Source organism: Hibiscus syriacus, unplaced genomic scaffold, assembly GCF_006381635.1.
Source record: "Hibiscus syriacus cultivar Baekdansim isolate YM2019G1 unplaced genomic scaffold, ASM638163v2 tig00111208_pilon, whole genome shotgun sequence".
NCBI lineage: Eukaryota > Viridiplantae > Streptophyta > Magnoliopsida > Malvales > Malvaceae > Hibiscus > Hibiscus syriacus.
Genome location: NW_024063020.1, coordinates 2,317,689 through 2,335,530, shown reverse-complemented (window position 1 = coordinate 2,335,530; position 17,842 = coordinate 2,317,689). Strand labels below are relative to the sequence as shown.

General features: G+C 34.6%; 1 pseudogene; it reads left to right on the top strand.

Annotated features, from left to right (window-relative positions):
• Positions 1 to 12,102: 12,102 nt before the first annotated feature.
• LOC120155924 lies at positions 12,103 to 13,182 on the top strand (annotated as a pseudogene).
• The last annotated feature ends 4,660 nt before the right edge of the window (positions 13,183 to 17,842 follow it).

The following is a 17,842-nucleotide window of genomic DNA, read 5'->3' as shown; positions in this document are numbered from 1 at the left end:
CGTGGTTTGACTTTTAACTTTATATATGTAAATATAACCATTTTGTTTGTGTGTGTATATATATATATATATGGTTGAGGCTAGGGGTGAATATAAATTTGGATAAAAAAATTGACGTTTGGTGATTTGATGCTGATGCATGCAGACAGTATTCTCATGTTGCTGTTCGGGTTGGGTGAATTCGAATAATTGTTTTTCACAATGCTTTTGGATGCATCAGATATCTAGGACGTAATTCGGCAATTCTTTCCTACCCAACTACAATCTATAGCTTTCAACTCAGGTATCTAGGACTGTAAACGAATCGAACGCACACGAACGGATGTATGTTCATGTTCGTTCATTTAATAAATAAACGAGCATAAACGAACACAAACATATTTTTGTTCATGTTCGTTCATTAAGGAATATAGCTTGTTCATGTTCGTTCATTTAAATGATAAATTAACACAAACGAATAAACATAAACGAACACAATAAACGAACAACACAAACACAAAAAAACAAGCTTATTCGAACACACAAATGAATGTAAAAAAAAGTAAACAATAAGAATAACAACTTAAAATTCATTAATATAACCTGGAACTTTAGAGTTAATTTGTTCGAATACGACAAAAACATGCATAAATCATAAATAAGCTATATGAACATAATAAAGTCTTAAAGTTAATTTGTTCAACAAAACAATCTTCTTGAAATCCAAACAACTTCAATAATCTTCGTAACATATTCAACTTGCCCTCTATTTGAACATAAATGACGAACATAAACGAACATATAATCGAACGTTCACGAACGTAAATGAACGAACGAGCCCTTTGTTCATGTTCGTTCATTTAATTAAACGAACGAAAAATTGTTCATGTTCGTTCATTTAATAAATAAACGAACATAAACGAACTTCCCGCCGCACGGTTCATGAACGGTTCGTTGAATGTTCAGTTCATTTACAGACTACATGTATCTTAACATTTCCAAATTATCAATATATTTTAAATTTTTTACATAAATTTTTATTTTATTTTTTAAAATTTTATAGATTCATCCATAATATAAAATATTTGTTGATCCCTAATTATATCGCGATTACGACCTCACCGGATATTATGATATAAAAGGGTAAACAGATGTTGACATAAGATGGGGAAAACATAAACTCATATGTTGGGAATCTTACGATGTACGTTTGGCCAACCCAACCGGATTCTCATGTTCAAATCTTGCATTTCTCCCCATGTGATTTTATACTTATAATTAGAGAACGAGTACTTAGAATTAATCATCGAGAGGAGTTAAATTATTTTGCATAAAAATAATAATTTATTAAGAACTTAAATTTAAATTTAAATTTTGAGATAAATAAAAATTTTATTAGACTAATATTTAAACTAAAAAATCTAAAATACTATTATAGTAAAAATTTGTGAGCCACAATAGAAAAATAAATAATGAGTTGAATGTTTCATATACAACAAGTCAAAACAAAATGCATATATATTGATATTATTATGGGAATAATACTCAAAATAATAATATCTATTAAAATAACACTAAAATAATATTATTTGTTAAAATAATATTCTTTTGGTAAATACACGTTATGTGAAAAGTGTTTTTTCAAAATATGCATCCTGTAGGAGATACTTTTATCGACATGACATATCTTTTAAAAAAATTCTTTCTCACGTGCGGTACCTATTGAAAACATGTATTTGCCCATACGTTAAAGATTTGATCTTAAACAACCCTTCCTCTCTTATAAAAAATAATAAAGAATGTAAGCAGCTAATAAATTTTTTTACTATTGTATATGAAACCAACCTATAAATAAGCTATATTAATTAATGGGTAAATTATGTTGTTAGTCCCCTTTGTTTTATGTCTGATCGACTTTGGTCACCGGTTTTTTAGTTAAGTGTGTTTGGTCCTTTACGTTATCAATCCGTCCGATTTAAATCTCTCGGCTGTTAACCTCCGTTAATCTATTAACGGAAGCATTACGTTGCAATTTCAAATAATAAAAAAATCTACTTTTATCAACTTTAAGTGACTTGGCAATTTTAAAAGAATAAAAAAAATCCACCACCTCTTCTTCTTTCTCTCCTCTCACTTCTTTTTCATTCATCCATTCTTTCTTCTTGTCTTCCTCTGCACGTGCTTTTTCTTCTTCTTCTTCCTTTTGAACATATACTGTTTAAACTTTTTACAATCGACTATCGATATAGCTAGCTGCTACTTAGCTCGATTCCTATCAGGATCGCCAGATCGGTCGAATCAAGAACTTTTCCTGGTATAGATCCTCTTTTTATTTTTTGTTATTCACTTGCTAAATCGTTCGTTTAAGAAAGATTAGGGTTTTGGTTTCGCTTAGTTTTTTTTATATAAAGAGAACTTGTAGATTTGGATCCACCATGGATGCTTTGAAGAAGCTTTTACCTGAAGCAAAAAATGCAACATCGATGTATTATGAACATACGAATGATCCGTGGTTTAAACATTGGTTTAGCAATATGTCGGAGGAAGAGAAATCATGGCCATCAAGGCGAAGCCCGTACTGCTGATAATTTCGTAAAAAGTCTATATTTAGGGTCTTTTCACTTAAGTTATTAGTTGTCTTAAGGTGCATGTATGTTCATTTAGATGCATTTGGGAGCATATAACTGCATTTGGTGGTTTGAATTTTTCGTGACAAATTATTTTGTAAATGGTACTATTTTACGGGGAAGGTCTGGTTTGGATGTTGATACACATGTTTTAGGAGCAATGGTATGCAAAGAAACTTGTCGTGGTGAGTGTAAATAAATGTGTTGTGGCATTTCTGGGCATAGAAAATGACAAAGAAGTTGAAGATGTTTCCACACAAGGCCAACTGTCCTTTTCACCACGTGATTCTTGCTGCCAACCACCTAGGAAAGGACCACTGCTACCTTTGTACTACCTTTCACATGAGGGGAATGTACCCTAGAGTACTAATGGAATTTTGGCATAAAACCCTAGGATATTCCCCTAGTATAAATAGAAAATGATGACATAAAAATCAGGGGAGGATTCTTTGAGGGAAAAAGTGAGGTAGGCAAGAGTGAAAAGGGAATGAAAGTTTCCATTTTTTTTCTTTTCATCTTCTTAGTGGTAACCTCCATAGCCAAGCTCAAGGGAGTGGTGAAGTAGACGTCCGAGAGGAGCTAGCATGCTAAGGTGTCATTCGTGGTGGTCTGAGGAGCAACCGAAAGCGCACGTTGGGAGTTTCCTCCACCCCTATGCATTCATTTTCATTCGAATATTTGGGTTGTATTGTTTGGATTATTCTTTTAGATATTTCGAACCCTACTATGAACTAAACCTTATTTGGTTTGGGTTTTATGGATGATTAATTGTTTTTCTTTAATGAATGGTTGATGTTTTTATGTTTATCACTTGTTTTGTTCATTGTTTCGAATTACTTAAGATTGTAGGAGGCATGAGAGTGACATCTCTTAAGTATTACCTAGTGTTCAAGAGAAACTAAGTTAAAGATCCTTAGTGTTCGAAAAAAACTAAGGGAAAATCAACATGAACAATGGGTTTTAGCTAATAATTAGTCTAATCAAACGTTAGTGTTCAATAGAAACTAAGGGAGGATTTCAACGACTAATAGGAGTTGAGATTAATCGATAGGTTAGATGTTGTTGTTCAGGACGATAGGATATGTCGTGGCATTCTTTTCTATCAGGTTTCATGACTAGAGATAGCATAGGAACACTCTCAGTGAACTCTGTCGAGCAAGTGAACCATAGAAGTTTAGACTATTCTAAAAGACAAGGCTTAGGATTCCTTAGTAACCCCGCCATTATTTCCCATAGTAGCTTGTAGTGTGAGGATTATTAAGTCTACTCATTTATTTCCGAATTCTCAATTCATCTTGACTTTACATTTTCATTTGTTTACATTTCAAAAATTTCCACTTGCCTTGACATTTTCATCTGTGACACTGCCACATTGCCATCACATTCACACCACCCAACCAAATTCCATCAATATACATTTCATCTTGAGACAACATTATCATCTGTTCATACCATCATATTAACTAAGTTATTTTAGAATAGTATATAAGGCGTTAATCAAGATCCTTCCAATTTTTGTGGAGACGATACTCACTCACTACTATATTACTTGTTCGATTGTGTATATTTGCACATATTTCACGTAAATTTATATCACTCACAAAACGCGAACAACCGCCTTACTTGAAGTGTGCCGGATTTGTTCCTAGAAAAGCTGAAGACTTTGGAGATGGAGGTACTTTCCCTAAAATTCATATTGCTCAATACCCTCTTGATATGGGAAGGGCGACAGGGGCAAAACCTAGATCGAAGATTCTTCCGTGACTGTTCATGCTCATGGGAACTTGGCTTATGATGCGATTGTGAAGCAGAATGAGAATGCAAAGAAGATTGTTTATTCGCAGAAGGCTTTCTACGTTGTAGAGCAGAAGGCTAGAGAAGCAGCGGCAATGAGATCGAAGGTGCAGAAAGATATGATGATGAAGGAGAAGGAAAGGAAGGAGCAGGAGTTATGAGCGTTAGCTGCTAAAGCTCATTCCGAGAGAACTGGGACTGTGGCACCATCATCTGCTATTCCAATGTCGTCTGACAGAAGTGCTATGGATACTGATTCAAGAATGGATTATGATCCAGTGAGGGAAAGAGAACGAGAAAGAGAAAGGGATATGCCAAAGGAGTCAAAGGAAGAAAGGGAGGAGCAGTTGCAGAGGGAGAAGATATGTGAAGAGTGTCGTAGAGAAAGAGAGAGAGAGAGGAGGGTGGAGGCCAAAGATGTTGCCATGGGTAAAAAGAGTAAGATTGCGAGTGATAGAGATAGAGATATTAGCGAAAAAGTTGCTCTCGGTATGGCGTTTACCGGTGCCGAAGAGGTGGTGAAGTAATGTATGATCAGGGGTTATTCAACCAAGAGAAAGTAATGGATTCTGGATTTGCGACGGTATAATGGGTGCACGTGAATTTTTTTTTTTAAATTTTTAGCTGCAGCGTAATACTGTTGTTAATGGGTTAACAGAAGTTAACGACCGAGAGACCTAAACCGAATGAACCGATAACTTAAGGGATCAAACACACTTAATTAAAAAATCGGTGACCAAAGTTAGTTAGATTGGAAATAAAGGAGACTAACGGCATAGTTTACCCTACTTAAATATCATATCTATTAAATATTCCTTTGTTTTTAGTAAAGAGGGTAGCTTTTTTATCATGGGAATTGAAAGATAAGACATTACCAAATTAAGGGCAATTTGTTGAAAAGATTCAAGGAATTGTTTGCTCCAAATTTCTGTTACAAAAATTAATTAATTTATTGACGACGAGAATGAAAGATTTAATATACAAATTAGTCCTCAAGCTTGAAATAAAGTTCTTTAATTGATGAATAGTGTTGACGTGTCATTCCCATAAATATAAGTGATTAAATAATAATCTCCCAATTAGTCTACAGTTTAGGGAGAATTTTGAGCTACAAATTTCATCGTTTATGCATCAAGTTTCACAAATGCCTTCACCAAAAGTTCACCAAACTTGATTTCGGCAATATAAAGTTCTGGTTAAAGAAGTCGGCCCATTTACCCTAATTAGATTCCTTACGATTTTGCTTTTACTTTGGTTAATTAGTAAATTTGATTAAGAATAATTTATTTACTAACTCGGTTGGATTAGTTGATATCGAGCTCGAATAATCCATACCGGATTATTATTTATTAATTAAAAATATTTTAATTTAAATTCAATTATAAAGTAGATAAATATTAACCTAGAAGTATTTTTTAAAAGAAAAAATAGATGATATAAAAATGGTGGCCAAATTTCCCATAGCACCCAACAATCAAAACACAAAGCCGAATAACTTTTGCATGCATCACATGCACTTAACCTAAAACCTGATTGGGTGTTCAATGAATTCTCACCAAAATAATAATAATAATCAACCCTGTTAGGCTATAGTAAGACTTACTGTGTACGCCAATAGTTAGTTATCATTGGGCGCCAAAACTTGTTAGTCAGTTAGAGAGGTTGTTAGCTTAACAGAGTAGCATTGTTTACTATAAAGGTGATGTATTAGTAAGTGTAAATCATGAATTCAATATATCATTTTCATATACAATTTCTCAATATGGTATCTTTCGCCGTTGGTTTTGGGTTTCTTGACTAAACTCTTGTTGCGCGATTCTTGCTTGGTATTTCATGGAGTCGTCCACAAGTACGAGCTTCTCTCACAAGAAAATCAGTGTTATTCTTGACGAGATGAATTACCTTCTGTGGAAGCAGCAAATTCTGCTCACGGTAAGGAGTCACCGTCTTGAACGCACGTTGACCGAAGCTCTGCAATCACCGCCGGAGATGATTCTTGATGATACTGGTGCAATTCATGTCAATGACGCATTTGAGGACTTTGTTGCCCGTGATAGTGCGCTTGCTTCGTGGCTTCTGTCAACCATTAGTCCTCATATTCTTCCTCATTTTGTTGGTCCGAATCAGCAGCTGCAGTATGGAGTGTTGTGCAACAACTCTTTGCGAGCAGATCCACAATAGATGCTATGAGTTTGCACTGCAAGTTGTAGTCACTTAGGAAGGGCAGTGATAGTATGCGAGTGTACCTCACTCATGTAAAAGAAGTATGTGACGCACTTGCCTCATGTGGTAGTGCAGTATCGCATGTTGGACATGTTGCCAGCATCTTGAAAGGACTGCCCAGGGAGTATCAACCATTTATGGCGGTTATCACTACGATGAAGGAAACACTATCCTTGGACAACTTTTACACCGTTCTTCTAGATGCTGAAGCACTGTTGGCTGGATTCAATAAGCAGTTTGATTATGTCCCTATGGCAGCCAATGTTGCTGAGAGAGTAGAGAGTTATGATTCCTCTGCTAATGGATGGCGTGATTCTAAATCTTCACGCTCATCATTTACAAACAAGACTGGCGACCGAGGTCGAGGGCGAACTCGGATTCAATGTCAGCTCTGTGGCAAACTCGGTCACTTGGTTGATCGATACTGACATCGTTATGATGAAGAATTTATTTGTGTTAAATCTGAGTCTCAAGCTCATAAAGAACAGTCTGCCAATGCACACTATTCTGCTATTGAAACTTCAAACCTGGGTTGTGAATGTTGTAAAGGTCATTCTCAGACAGCAGTTAATTTGCAAACTAATACGGTCTATAGATCCAGCGATCATTAGGTGGTGGATTATTAAGCTACGTATCATATCACTCCAGATGTTGCGAATGTTTCGAACCCTACTGAGTTTAGAGGTCCGGGTAAACTTACTGTTAGCAATGGAGTTTCTATTGATATTCATAACGTTGGTACTGTGATTGTTTCTTCTTCTTCTGCAAGAACTCTAATCTTGATTGAATTATTACATGTGCCTCACATAACCAAGATTTACTTTCGGTCTCTAAGCTTGCTAGGGATAATAGAGTTTACCTTGAATTTCATGTTGAGAAGTGCTTTGTTCGTGATGAATTCTCTAAGGTGATTCTTCTGCAAAGTGAAGAGAAAGGAGGACTTTATACATTTTCTCTTAGTGGTCTTAGTTCAGAAGGTTGTGGAGCTCTATACATCGCTATAAGGCACGATTGGTTGCAAAAGGCTACTCGCAAGTTCCAGGGTATGATTTCCTTAATACATTCAGCCCAGTTGTTAAGTTCTTTCGTTAATGATGTTTTGACACTACGGTATCTAATGACTGGGAGTTGAGGCACATTGACATTAATAATGTGTTTCTTAATGGAGACCTCACTGAAGACGTGTTCATGCAACAATCGCCAGGGTTTGTGCAACTTGCTGAAGATGGATCTATTCTTGTCTATAAGCTTCAGAAGGCATTATATGGATTGCGCCAGGCATCTAGGAACTGGCATGCTAAGCTCAGGGAAACCTCATGTAGATTGATTTTACATCATCTCGAGCAGATTCATCATTGTTTGACTGTAAACGAGGTGTTGGTAACATATATGTATTGGTCTATGTTGATGACATAGTCATCACTAGACACTCGTATTGTGAGATTCAAGAAGTAGTGAGGCTGCTTAGTGAAAGGTTTCTTTCAAGGACCTTGGTGCACTTCATTTTTTATTAGGGATTGAAGTGCATCACTCTCGTGGTTCTCTGTTCTTAAATTAGAAAAAGTTTGTGTTAGGACATCCAGCTAGTTTTGCTTTAAGTAGAATTTCTAAAAATCTTGATGTAAATCTTGATATTGATGTTAATAAAAAGTGTGTGGCATGCTTTATGGGTAAAAGTCATAAGCTACCTTTTTCTTCATCCAATATTCAGTACACTGCACCTTTTGAACTAGTATTTTTAGATTTGTGGGCACCTCCTCACGTTGCTTCCAATGGCTTTCGCTATTATGTAAGTTTGTGGATGCCTTTACCCGATTTACTTGGCTTTATCTACTAAAAGATAAAACACAAGTTGTTGATGCATTTTACTTGTTCCACAAACTGGTAGCAAACCAATTTGGCAGTTCAATCAAAGTTTTTCAGTCAGATTGGGGTGGAGAGTACAAAGTGTTTTCTGCGTTGCTTGCTAAGTCAGGGATAGTACATCAGCTGACTTGCCCTCACACGTCTGAGCAGAACGGAGTCGTTGAGCATAATATCATCATGTTGTTGAATTATGACTCGTCTCTCCTTGGCATCCTATGCAATGTCATATGCAATTGTGACTGTTGTTCAGTTGATCAACCGTCTTCCTACGGTTGTGCTTGGAGGGATGACTCCATATGAGAAGTTGTTCCAGAAGAAACCTGAGTATGCTTCACTGAAGGTCTTTGGATGCCAGTGTTTCTCGCACCTAAGACCCTTTCAGAATCACAAATTGTTCTTTTGATCTCAGTCTTGTACATACCTTGGATTTAGTCCTCAACACAAGGGCTATCAGTGTCTGGCAAGTAATGGTAGAGTTTATATCTCTAGACATGTTGTGTTTAATGAAAAGGTTTTTCCATTTGCAGATAAAGCTACTGCTTGTCGCCCACATCATGCACAAGTTGCTCATTCACATGAGATTCCAGTTGTTGCAGATGTGAGGAAGTGGATTAGTGATGTTGCACCAACCATTATTCAAGACAATGCACATAATGAGGTGGACAAGAGGACGTGTCTAATTCGAATAGCCATGCTATTACTGGGGCCACACTGCATTCCACTTCAACCGACTACCGAGATAATGCGCATGATAATGCGCATGGGTCCAATGTGCTTTATAGTAATCATGGAGCCATGTCATTTGGAATAATACACGCCCATAATAATGAGCATGGGGTTGGGGCCACTTGTGATGATACGCATGGAGCCACATCTCTTAGCAATCATAATATTATTGGAGCTATACCTTTTGTGCATGGTGATAGCCATGGGGCCACACCGTTTGGAGCTATGCATGATAGTGTGCATAGGGTCATGCCTTTTGAAGAAATTCTCACCCATGATGTGGATGCTACTGCAAAAGATGTGCATAGTCTAAATAATAATATAGTTGGGTTCACTTCAACATATGACGTGATGCCCACCATCTTGGACCAAACATTGGATGCTACTTCAACGGGAAATCAAAGCAATGATAGTGTTGGGGCAGGTGCAAATAATCAAAGCTATAATAGTGCTAGGGCCATACCTGTTGGAGTGATGGTCGCACGTGATAATGCTTCTAGGGTCGCATGTGATAATGCTTCTAGGGCCGCACCACTTGACTCCACATTGCATCTGTTGGAGAATAACGCTAGTCACAATGTTTCTGGGGCCGAGCACCCCTGGTGCAAGTAATACGAGTACCAGCCCTGTGATTGAAGAATTAGAATTGGCCAATGTACCGATTACATCAACTACCCTATCAACTAGGGAGAATCATCATCCAATGATGACACGCATCAAATGTGGAGTTTTCAAACCTAAAGCGTACTCCACTCATTTCGACAATGACACACCTTCCATAATTAAAGAGGCGTTGCATTCGGCTAATTAGAAGGAGGCAATTCAAGCTGAGATAAACGCTCTTCAAAGAAACGACACATGGAGGTTGGTGAAACTACCAGAAGGGCATACTCCAATTGGATGTAAATGGTTGTTTAAACTGAAACGAAATCCAGATGGCTTCATACATCGCTATAAGGCACGATTGGTTGCAAAAGGCTACTCGCAAGTTCCAGGGTATGATTTCCTTGATACGTTCAGCCCAGTTATTAAGTTTTCTTCGCTTAATGTTGTTTTGACACTAGCGGTATCTAATGACTGGGAGTTGAGGCATATTGACATTAATAATGCGTTTCTCAATGGAGACCTCACTGAAGACGTGTTCATGCAATAGCCACCAGGGTTTGTGCAACTTGCTAAAGATGGATTTTTTCTTGTCTGCAAGCTTCAGAAGGCATTATATGGATTGCGCCAAGCACCTAGGAACTGGCATGCTAAGCTCAAGGACAACCTCGTGCAGATTGGTTTTACATCATCTCGAGCAGATTCGTCGTTGTTTGTCTGTAAATGAGGTGCTGGTGACATATATGTATTGGTCTATGTTGATGACATAGTCATCACTGGACACTCGTCTTGTGAGATTCAAGAAGTAGTGAGGCTTCTTAGTGAAAGTTTTTCTCTCAAGGACCTTGGTGCACTTCATTTTTTTTTCTTGGGGATTGAAGTCATCGCTCTCGTGGTTCTCTGTTCTTAAATCAGAAAAAGTTTGTGTTGGAACTGCTTGAGAAAACTAGTATGACAGGTGCAGCTGCATGTTCCACGCCGATGATATTGGCATCGAAATTGTCAAACGATGTTGGGGAGCTACTATCAAACGCGAGTGAATATCGCAACATAGTTGGTTCCTTGCTCTATTTGTGCATACACGCCCTGATTTAGCCTACAGTGTTGGAAAGGTAGCAGAATTCATGCATACACCACGAGAAACACATTGGCTTGTAGTCAAGCGTATATTTCGATACTTAGTTGGAACTATGAATTATGGGTTAATGTTTCAAGAAAATAAGGTGGAATTGTCTGTGTCAGCTTTTATAGATACAATTGGGGAGCAAACATATATGATCGACGGTCAATCTCTGGTTATGGTGTGTTCGTTGGCAAATGCCTTGTTGCGTGGAGCTCAAAGAAACAGAAAATGGTGTCTCGATCTACGATGGAGGCAGAATACAACTGTCTTGCTGATGCAGCTGCTGAAGTTACATGGACAAGTTCTTTGCTTGCAGACCTATGGATTCAACAACGGAGGGAGCCGGTGGTTTGGTGTGACAATACAAGAGCAGTGGCTATGAGTGCTAATCCTGTGTACCATGCACAGTCGAATCATATAGATCTTGATATTCACTTTGTTCGAGAGAAGATTGCTGTAGGTCTATTGAAAATTAACTACATACTAGCTGCAAATCAAATAGCAGATGATTTTACAAAGCCTCTCTCAAAATTGCATTTGAAGAGTTTCGTCACAGTATATGTGTGATGCCATGGGTGTAGAGTTTCTCAAAAAAAATGAGAAAGTAGAGAGAATGTTAGGCTATAGCAAGACTTACTGTGTACGTGCTTGCATTATAACATAACTAATAATAGTTAATTATCATTGGGCGCCAAAACTTGTTAGTCAGTTAAAGAGGTTGTTAGCTTAACACAGTAGCATTGTTTACTATAAAGGTGATGTATTAGTAAGTGTAAATCATGAATTCAATATATCCTTTTCATATACAATTTCTTAATAAACCCAAAAGCATCATATTCATAGAGGTCCACGTAAACATATTTCCTTCTTTTTATTATATGTATATGATTCAATCGTCAAAGTATAGAAGTACTCTGGCAATAATGCTGAGATTTTGCTTAATGGATAAGGGAATCTATGTTAAGTGAGGGTTAGTGCCTTGTATTAATACAATTCCAAAATCGAAAAAGATTACATAGATTAAAACTCGAACTTTAAACTTCAACATTTTCTTTAACATCGAGCATTTTTTTTCTTGCCTATAAGAAAGGTCATTTCTCATTCGTGAAGTTGGCAAGCCTAAGAGGAATGTAGAGAAGAGAAAAATAGTAGAGAGAAACAATGGGGGCTTTGTGCAATGTGCTGAACAAAGTGAAACCCTACCTTGCAATGGTCTCCCTGCAGTTTGGATATGCAGGGATGTACATAGTCTCGATGGTATGTTTGAAGCATGGCATGAGCAACTTCATTCTTGCCACCTACCATCATGTCGTTGCCACCATTGTAATTGCACCTTTCGCCTTTGTTCTCGAAAGGTTCCTTTGTCTTCCTGCCCCTTCCTTTCCTTTATCGATTTAAGTTGCAGTCTCGATCTATTGCCGCGGCAATGGAAATCGAGACTGCAAAATAACAACGTTACTGTTACCTTGCAGTACCGATTTAAACTTCCTTTTGCATTCTTCTATGCAGGAAAATAAGGCCAAAGATGACCCTCCCTATCTTCCTCAGGATTGTAGCTCTTCGCGGCCTAAGCGGGTGGAAAGTCGGTTGGGACTCGAGGCTTCTCGCTGCAACATACTCTGTAAGTGCCTATGATCATGCACATGAAACACAAGTATTTCAACACTATTTAACATTTATGTGATTGATCAGGGAATAGTATGCTCCGACATTGAGTATTACGTGCAAGAAGTCGTGATCAGGCGACGAGGGCCTGTTTTCGTGACATCTTTCGGCCCTCTATGTATGATCGTCACTGCTGTATTAGGGGCCATTATTTTAGCAGAAAAATCCACCTTGGAAGGTATGCTTGCAAAGTGCAATCCACTAGACACCAAAAGCATATATTCCATTCATCCTGGGATCACAATAACAAAGTTTACTAATTAAAACATTATATAAACTTTTGCTGATACTGACAGAATTAAGAAAACCCATTTGTTAGTGGATTCTCCATTGTTTTTCTCATTTTTTCCTAATAATTTCAGCATTCTTGGAGCCATTATCATAGTCACAGGCCTTTACGCAGTGGTGTGGGGCAAAAGCAAAGACGTGAAAGACTCAAAAACAGATGAGAAAGGCAACGCCCTGCAGGAACTGCCTGTCACTGTTGATGATGGGATCAATGGAGTCGCCAAAATTGTTACTATTCCAGCTTCAAAGACCCAATTCGCCACTCAAGGAACATAAAAATTGTTGCCTTCCAAGTGTTTGATTGAATTCCTAGCAGACCAGCAAACCATAAAAAAATTACCATGTAACCATTCCTTCATCTCTCTCTATTAGCTGCTCTGCATTTTAATTGTACTCTTGAGGCTTCTAAATTTGGTCAAGTGAAAATTAAGTTTGCCTATGTTCGTTGCACAAATAGTTCATTTGCATGAGCTTAAACTCATCAAATGCTATAACAAAAAATATACACTGCAAATACCCAGAACAGGAATCAAACAGCTAAAATTGATCCAGGTTCATCATTTGTTCCATATTCATTGGAATATCTTTATTTTGCATCTTATAGTTATATAAGCTATACCTCCATTGAAAATGGCCTTGGGGAAGAATCAAATTCTTCATTGCAATTTTATACACAGATTCATTTAATGTGAGGAACATATTTGTATTCGTGCTATATTTTATATCATACTCGTCTTTTTAATTTAATAAATGAATGATTCACGAATAATTCGTTTAAGTCATGCCTAAGTTGAATCAAATGGACTTATCATCTGATTTACGGATAAATCTACTTACAAAAACGCATATCATTAGGGGCTTGCAAGATATCACTTGTAATAAATGGGGGGCCGTCTGACGCAATAATGCTCTTCAATAGGACCGAGTTGTAATAAATGAGTTTCTAGTTTTCTACACTAAATGGTTAATTTAATTTTTGACCCCTTGAATTTGATAATTTATACCTAACTAGTATTTGAAATTTCTTTTTATACCCAGTTGACTTATTCATCATAAGTTCATGACTCACGGTCGCAGGTGGATCTAGGTGATGTTGGGAATGCGGTTGCACCTTTGAAAATATCAAATTCACGTGTAGTTTAAATTTTTATTTTATGTATTCTCTATTGATGATCTAGTTTCGCACCTTAAATTTCTTATATAACTTTCTAAGTCCATACTGTAATATAAAATCTTACATCTATCAATGTCTACAGTAACTTACAACTAGAACAAGAAATGGGTAAAGTTAGGTGAGAAGGCAAGGGATCAATAAAGATGTTTAAGCAAATTTAAGGGCATAGATCAGTAGACCTCTGCCTATTTCGTTTCTTCCTTCATTTTCTTTTCCCCAAATATAAAGGGAAGATAAAAATTATTAACCAACTAAGAGTTTGTTCTCTCCCACCTTCACAAATGGGGCAAGCAGCAGGCTTTTCATTTTATGGTGAATTTATTTTCATTATAAATGCTGAGGCCCTGTGCTAGCCTCCATTTTCTCTTCCTTTTACTACTTATAATTTCACAATTTAAATAATATAAATCAAAATATTTTTGATATAATCATCGATATCCAATCTCTTAATTGATTATTTGATATAATCATCGATATTCAATTCTTTTCATTCTTCTAAAAGAATAAAATGAGAGGTATTCTCAAATTTACATTTATTTGCTGCAGTTATGGAGAAATATATAGCTCCCTTTTTTTTATTGATTCAACACTTCATTAAATATGAAATTATTTTCTAAAAAATGTTGTGTATTTTTATGATATATTATAAAATTAATTACAGAATTTATATTTGAAATACGAAGCCAACACTGTTAGGAGGAACTACCATAAACTTTGAACATAAAACAAATATAAGCTTTGCTCAGAAAGTAAATTATTTGTACTTATTTTACTTTTTAATAAAAAATTTTTATATAAACTTTATATTTATATGTGATCTATTTACTTTTCTTAATATTTTTATTTACTTTTTTTCTTACTACAAGTAAATATTTTTAAACGATACAAAGAATCGGTGAATTAAAGCATAAGTCCCTTGCTTGATGTCTGAAATACTAAGTAAATATATATTTCAGTATTTTATTTTAATTTTAAAGTTTAATTTTTTATTTAATTTTTTTCAATTAAGTACTTAAATTTGGTACATATTTTATGTTCAATTAGGTATCTGAATTTGTTTTTTTTTTTTGTTCAAATAAGTACTTAGAATTCTTAATTAATTTGAACCAAGAGTTCAGGTAACTAGTTCTGTATAAGACTTCTTTTTCTTATAAATTAGTGAATAAATAAAAAAATTCAATCGTATTTATTTTAATTTTATAAAAAAATTAAAATAGTGAATATGTAAAAAATGTCAATAGCTATAAAATGTATTTCACAATATATTTTTTTAATCCAATTATAATTAGATACATAATATAAATAGTTTTTAAAATGAGAATTAAATCATTTTAATTAATTTTTATTGATATCTTCTAACTTAATAAATATCTAATATAACATTTGTGCGTACTAATGTTAATTAAACTTTAAAGTTAATTAATTTTAATGGGAATATTTTAAAAATAATAATAAAAAATAGAGTTTAATTCATATATACAGACCAACATTAATCAAACCAATTAATATCTACAAACAGGCATTAACCTAACCAAACTACTTATAGTACTCACATTCAAATTGTTAAATTGATGTTGTTTATGAGCACTTGTATATGACTTTTTTTTTTTCTAATCTAGTTTATAATGAGCTAAATTGGCTAAATATTTAAATAAGGACTACCCTTTTAAAGGTTGTTCATATAAAGACTCAAAATTTTAAAAATGGTCAAATGGAGAGCTAATGTCCTTTGAATTTGCTCAAATAAATGTTTAATCTTTTAAAATAGTGGAATAAAATTCTAACATTTTTTATGAGTTTGAGGTGAATAGAATGAAGTATCTTTTTAAAGACTCTCAACCATTTACTAATGAACGCTCATACACTCATAACCGTAAGGAACAACAATAATCCCTTAACTACTGAGATCACTTGATTTATGCAAAAATATAACATTTTTAAATATACTTAAATAAGATCCTAATATGGATGATTGATTTAAATGTCAAATACAGAGCCAGCCCTCTGGGCCAGGCAAGAGGGGCGTTCGCCCAGGGCCCACAAATTAAAAAAAATATGTATAATATTTGCTTTACTTTTTTATAATAAATTTAAAAAGAAAATTATAAAATAATTGGATCCATGAATTTATTAAAGTATTAATTGTCATCATTAAATTTTTATATTAACTCCATTAAATTGTTCATCTTCCCATAAAACTCTAATTCAATATTTCTTTCCAAAAATAAAAAAAAAATCAATTGAATTTTTTACTTTCGGGTTTTCTAAATTCTCACCATCAATTCACCAAATCTCTTTCCTGATTTTCATATCAATTAAAAAATTTATTAACATTATTTTTTTTCTCTTCAAAACTTAATAGGAGGAAAATTTGAAGTATAATTAGCATGTTTCTTTTCTCATTCATTTTTCACAATTCCTCTGAAAATTATTACTCTCACTTTTTAATTCCTCACAAACATAGTCACAATTGTTTACCATCAATTGTGGTGCTTGAATCATATTGAAGACTGCTCTTAAAATTCTAGGTCTTTATTTTGATTTTTATATATATCCAAATTCTAGATAATATCGTTATTTTATTTCCAAATGCTATGTGTTAAAAATATGTTGGAAAACATTGATATTGACACTTATCATCAATGATTTTACATCAAAAAATGCTCATATGCAATGTTTTTTTATAAGTATTTATATGCTTAAATATATTTTTTTGACATTCTTCACATTTTAATGAATTACTATTTTTTTAATTTAAAAAAAATTCTAATATAAATTATATTTTCATATTTCTTATTTTTTTTTAAATTAGAGACCCATTTTTTATTTTCACCCCGAACTAAAAAAATAGTCAAGACCGGTTCTGGTCAAAGATTTACTCCTTTGATGTTCTAAGCTCTAGGGGTAAGAGAAAGAAAAAGATGAGAGGGGGAGAAATGAATATTCATCTTATTTTTCAACGATAAGTAAATTGCATATTTAGTCCTTTTTATTTTAATCCTAATTCAAAAATCCATTTTATGGCCATTTGAGACCAATCTCATTCGATGCCCACGTTTTGACTATCTGCGTTAATCACATACTCACGTGTTGACTAAAAAATCGAGTCGTTACAGGGTAAATTTTGAAATCACCCAGTTGGTTTCAAAATAAACAAACCTTAAATTGTAAAGTTTATGCTCTAAACTCTTTTTGATGAATTACCATGCTTTTGACCATCATGTTTGGTATGAATTACAAATTAGTGCCTAATTTAATGATTGATTATTGTTTGAATGTTTTCGAGTTCGATTTAGTATTGATTAAGAATGTTACATGTTTGGTTAGTAAAAAAATTATTACCAGAGGTAATAATCCTTGTCGGAATCTTATTTTCATATTTTGTTTTCAAATAATATTACCAACATTAATGATTTCTTCAATACAAGCAGGACGTTAATTTGCTGACTGAAATATGATAAAACTATATTTTAATGATGTTTACTAGCATTGTTATTGCTTATAAGTAGTGGCTTGACAATAAAATATTTCAAGCACTGACTTGATGACATTATGTAAACCGAGATTCGATCTACAAAATACAACTCAAAACGATTATGAGATCAAATTTCATCATATCCCAGTCAGTATAACGCCCAGCTCAGACGACAAACAACTTTTTAACAGAAAATGATAGGTGTAGAATATATGAATAGTTGGTGACCATTTTGTAAACTTTAATAGTTGGGGGATTGAACAAAATAATGCCCTATAATTGAGGGACTATTTTGTAAA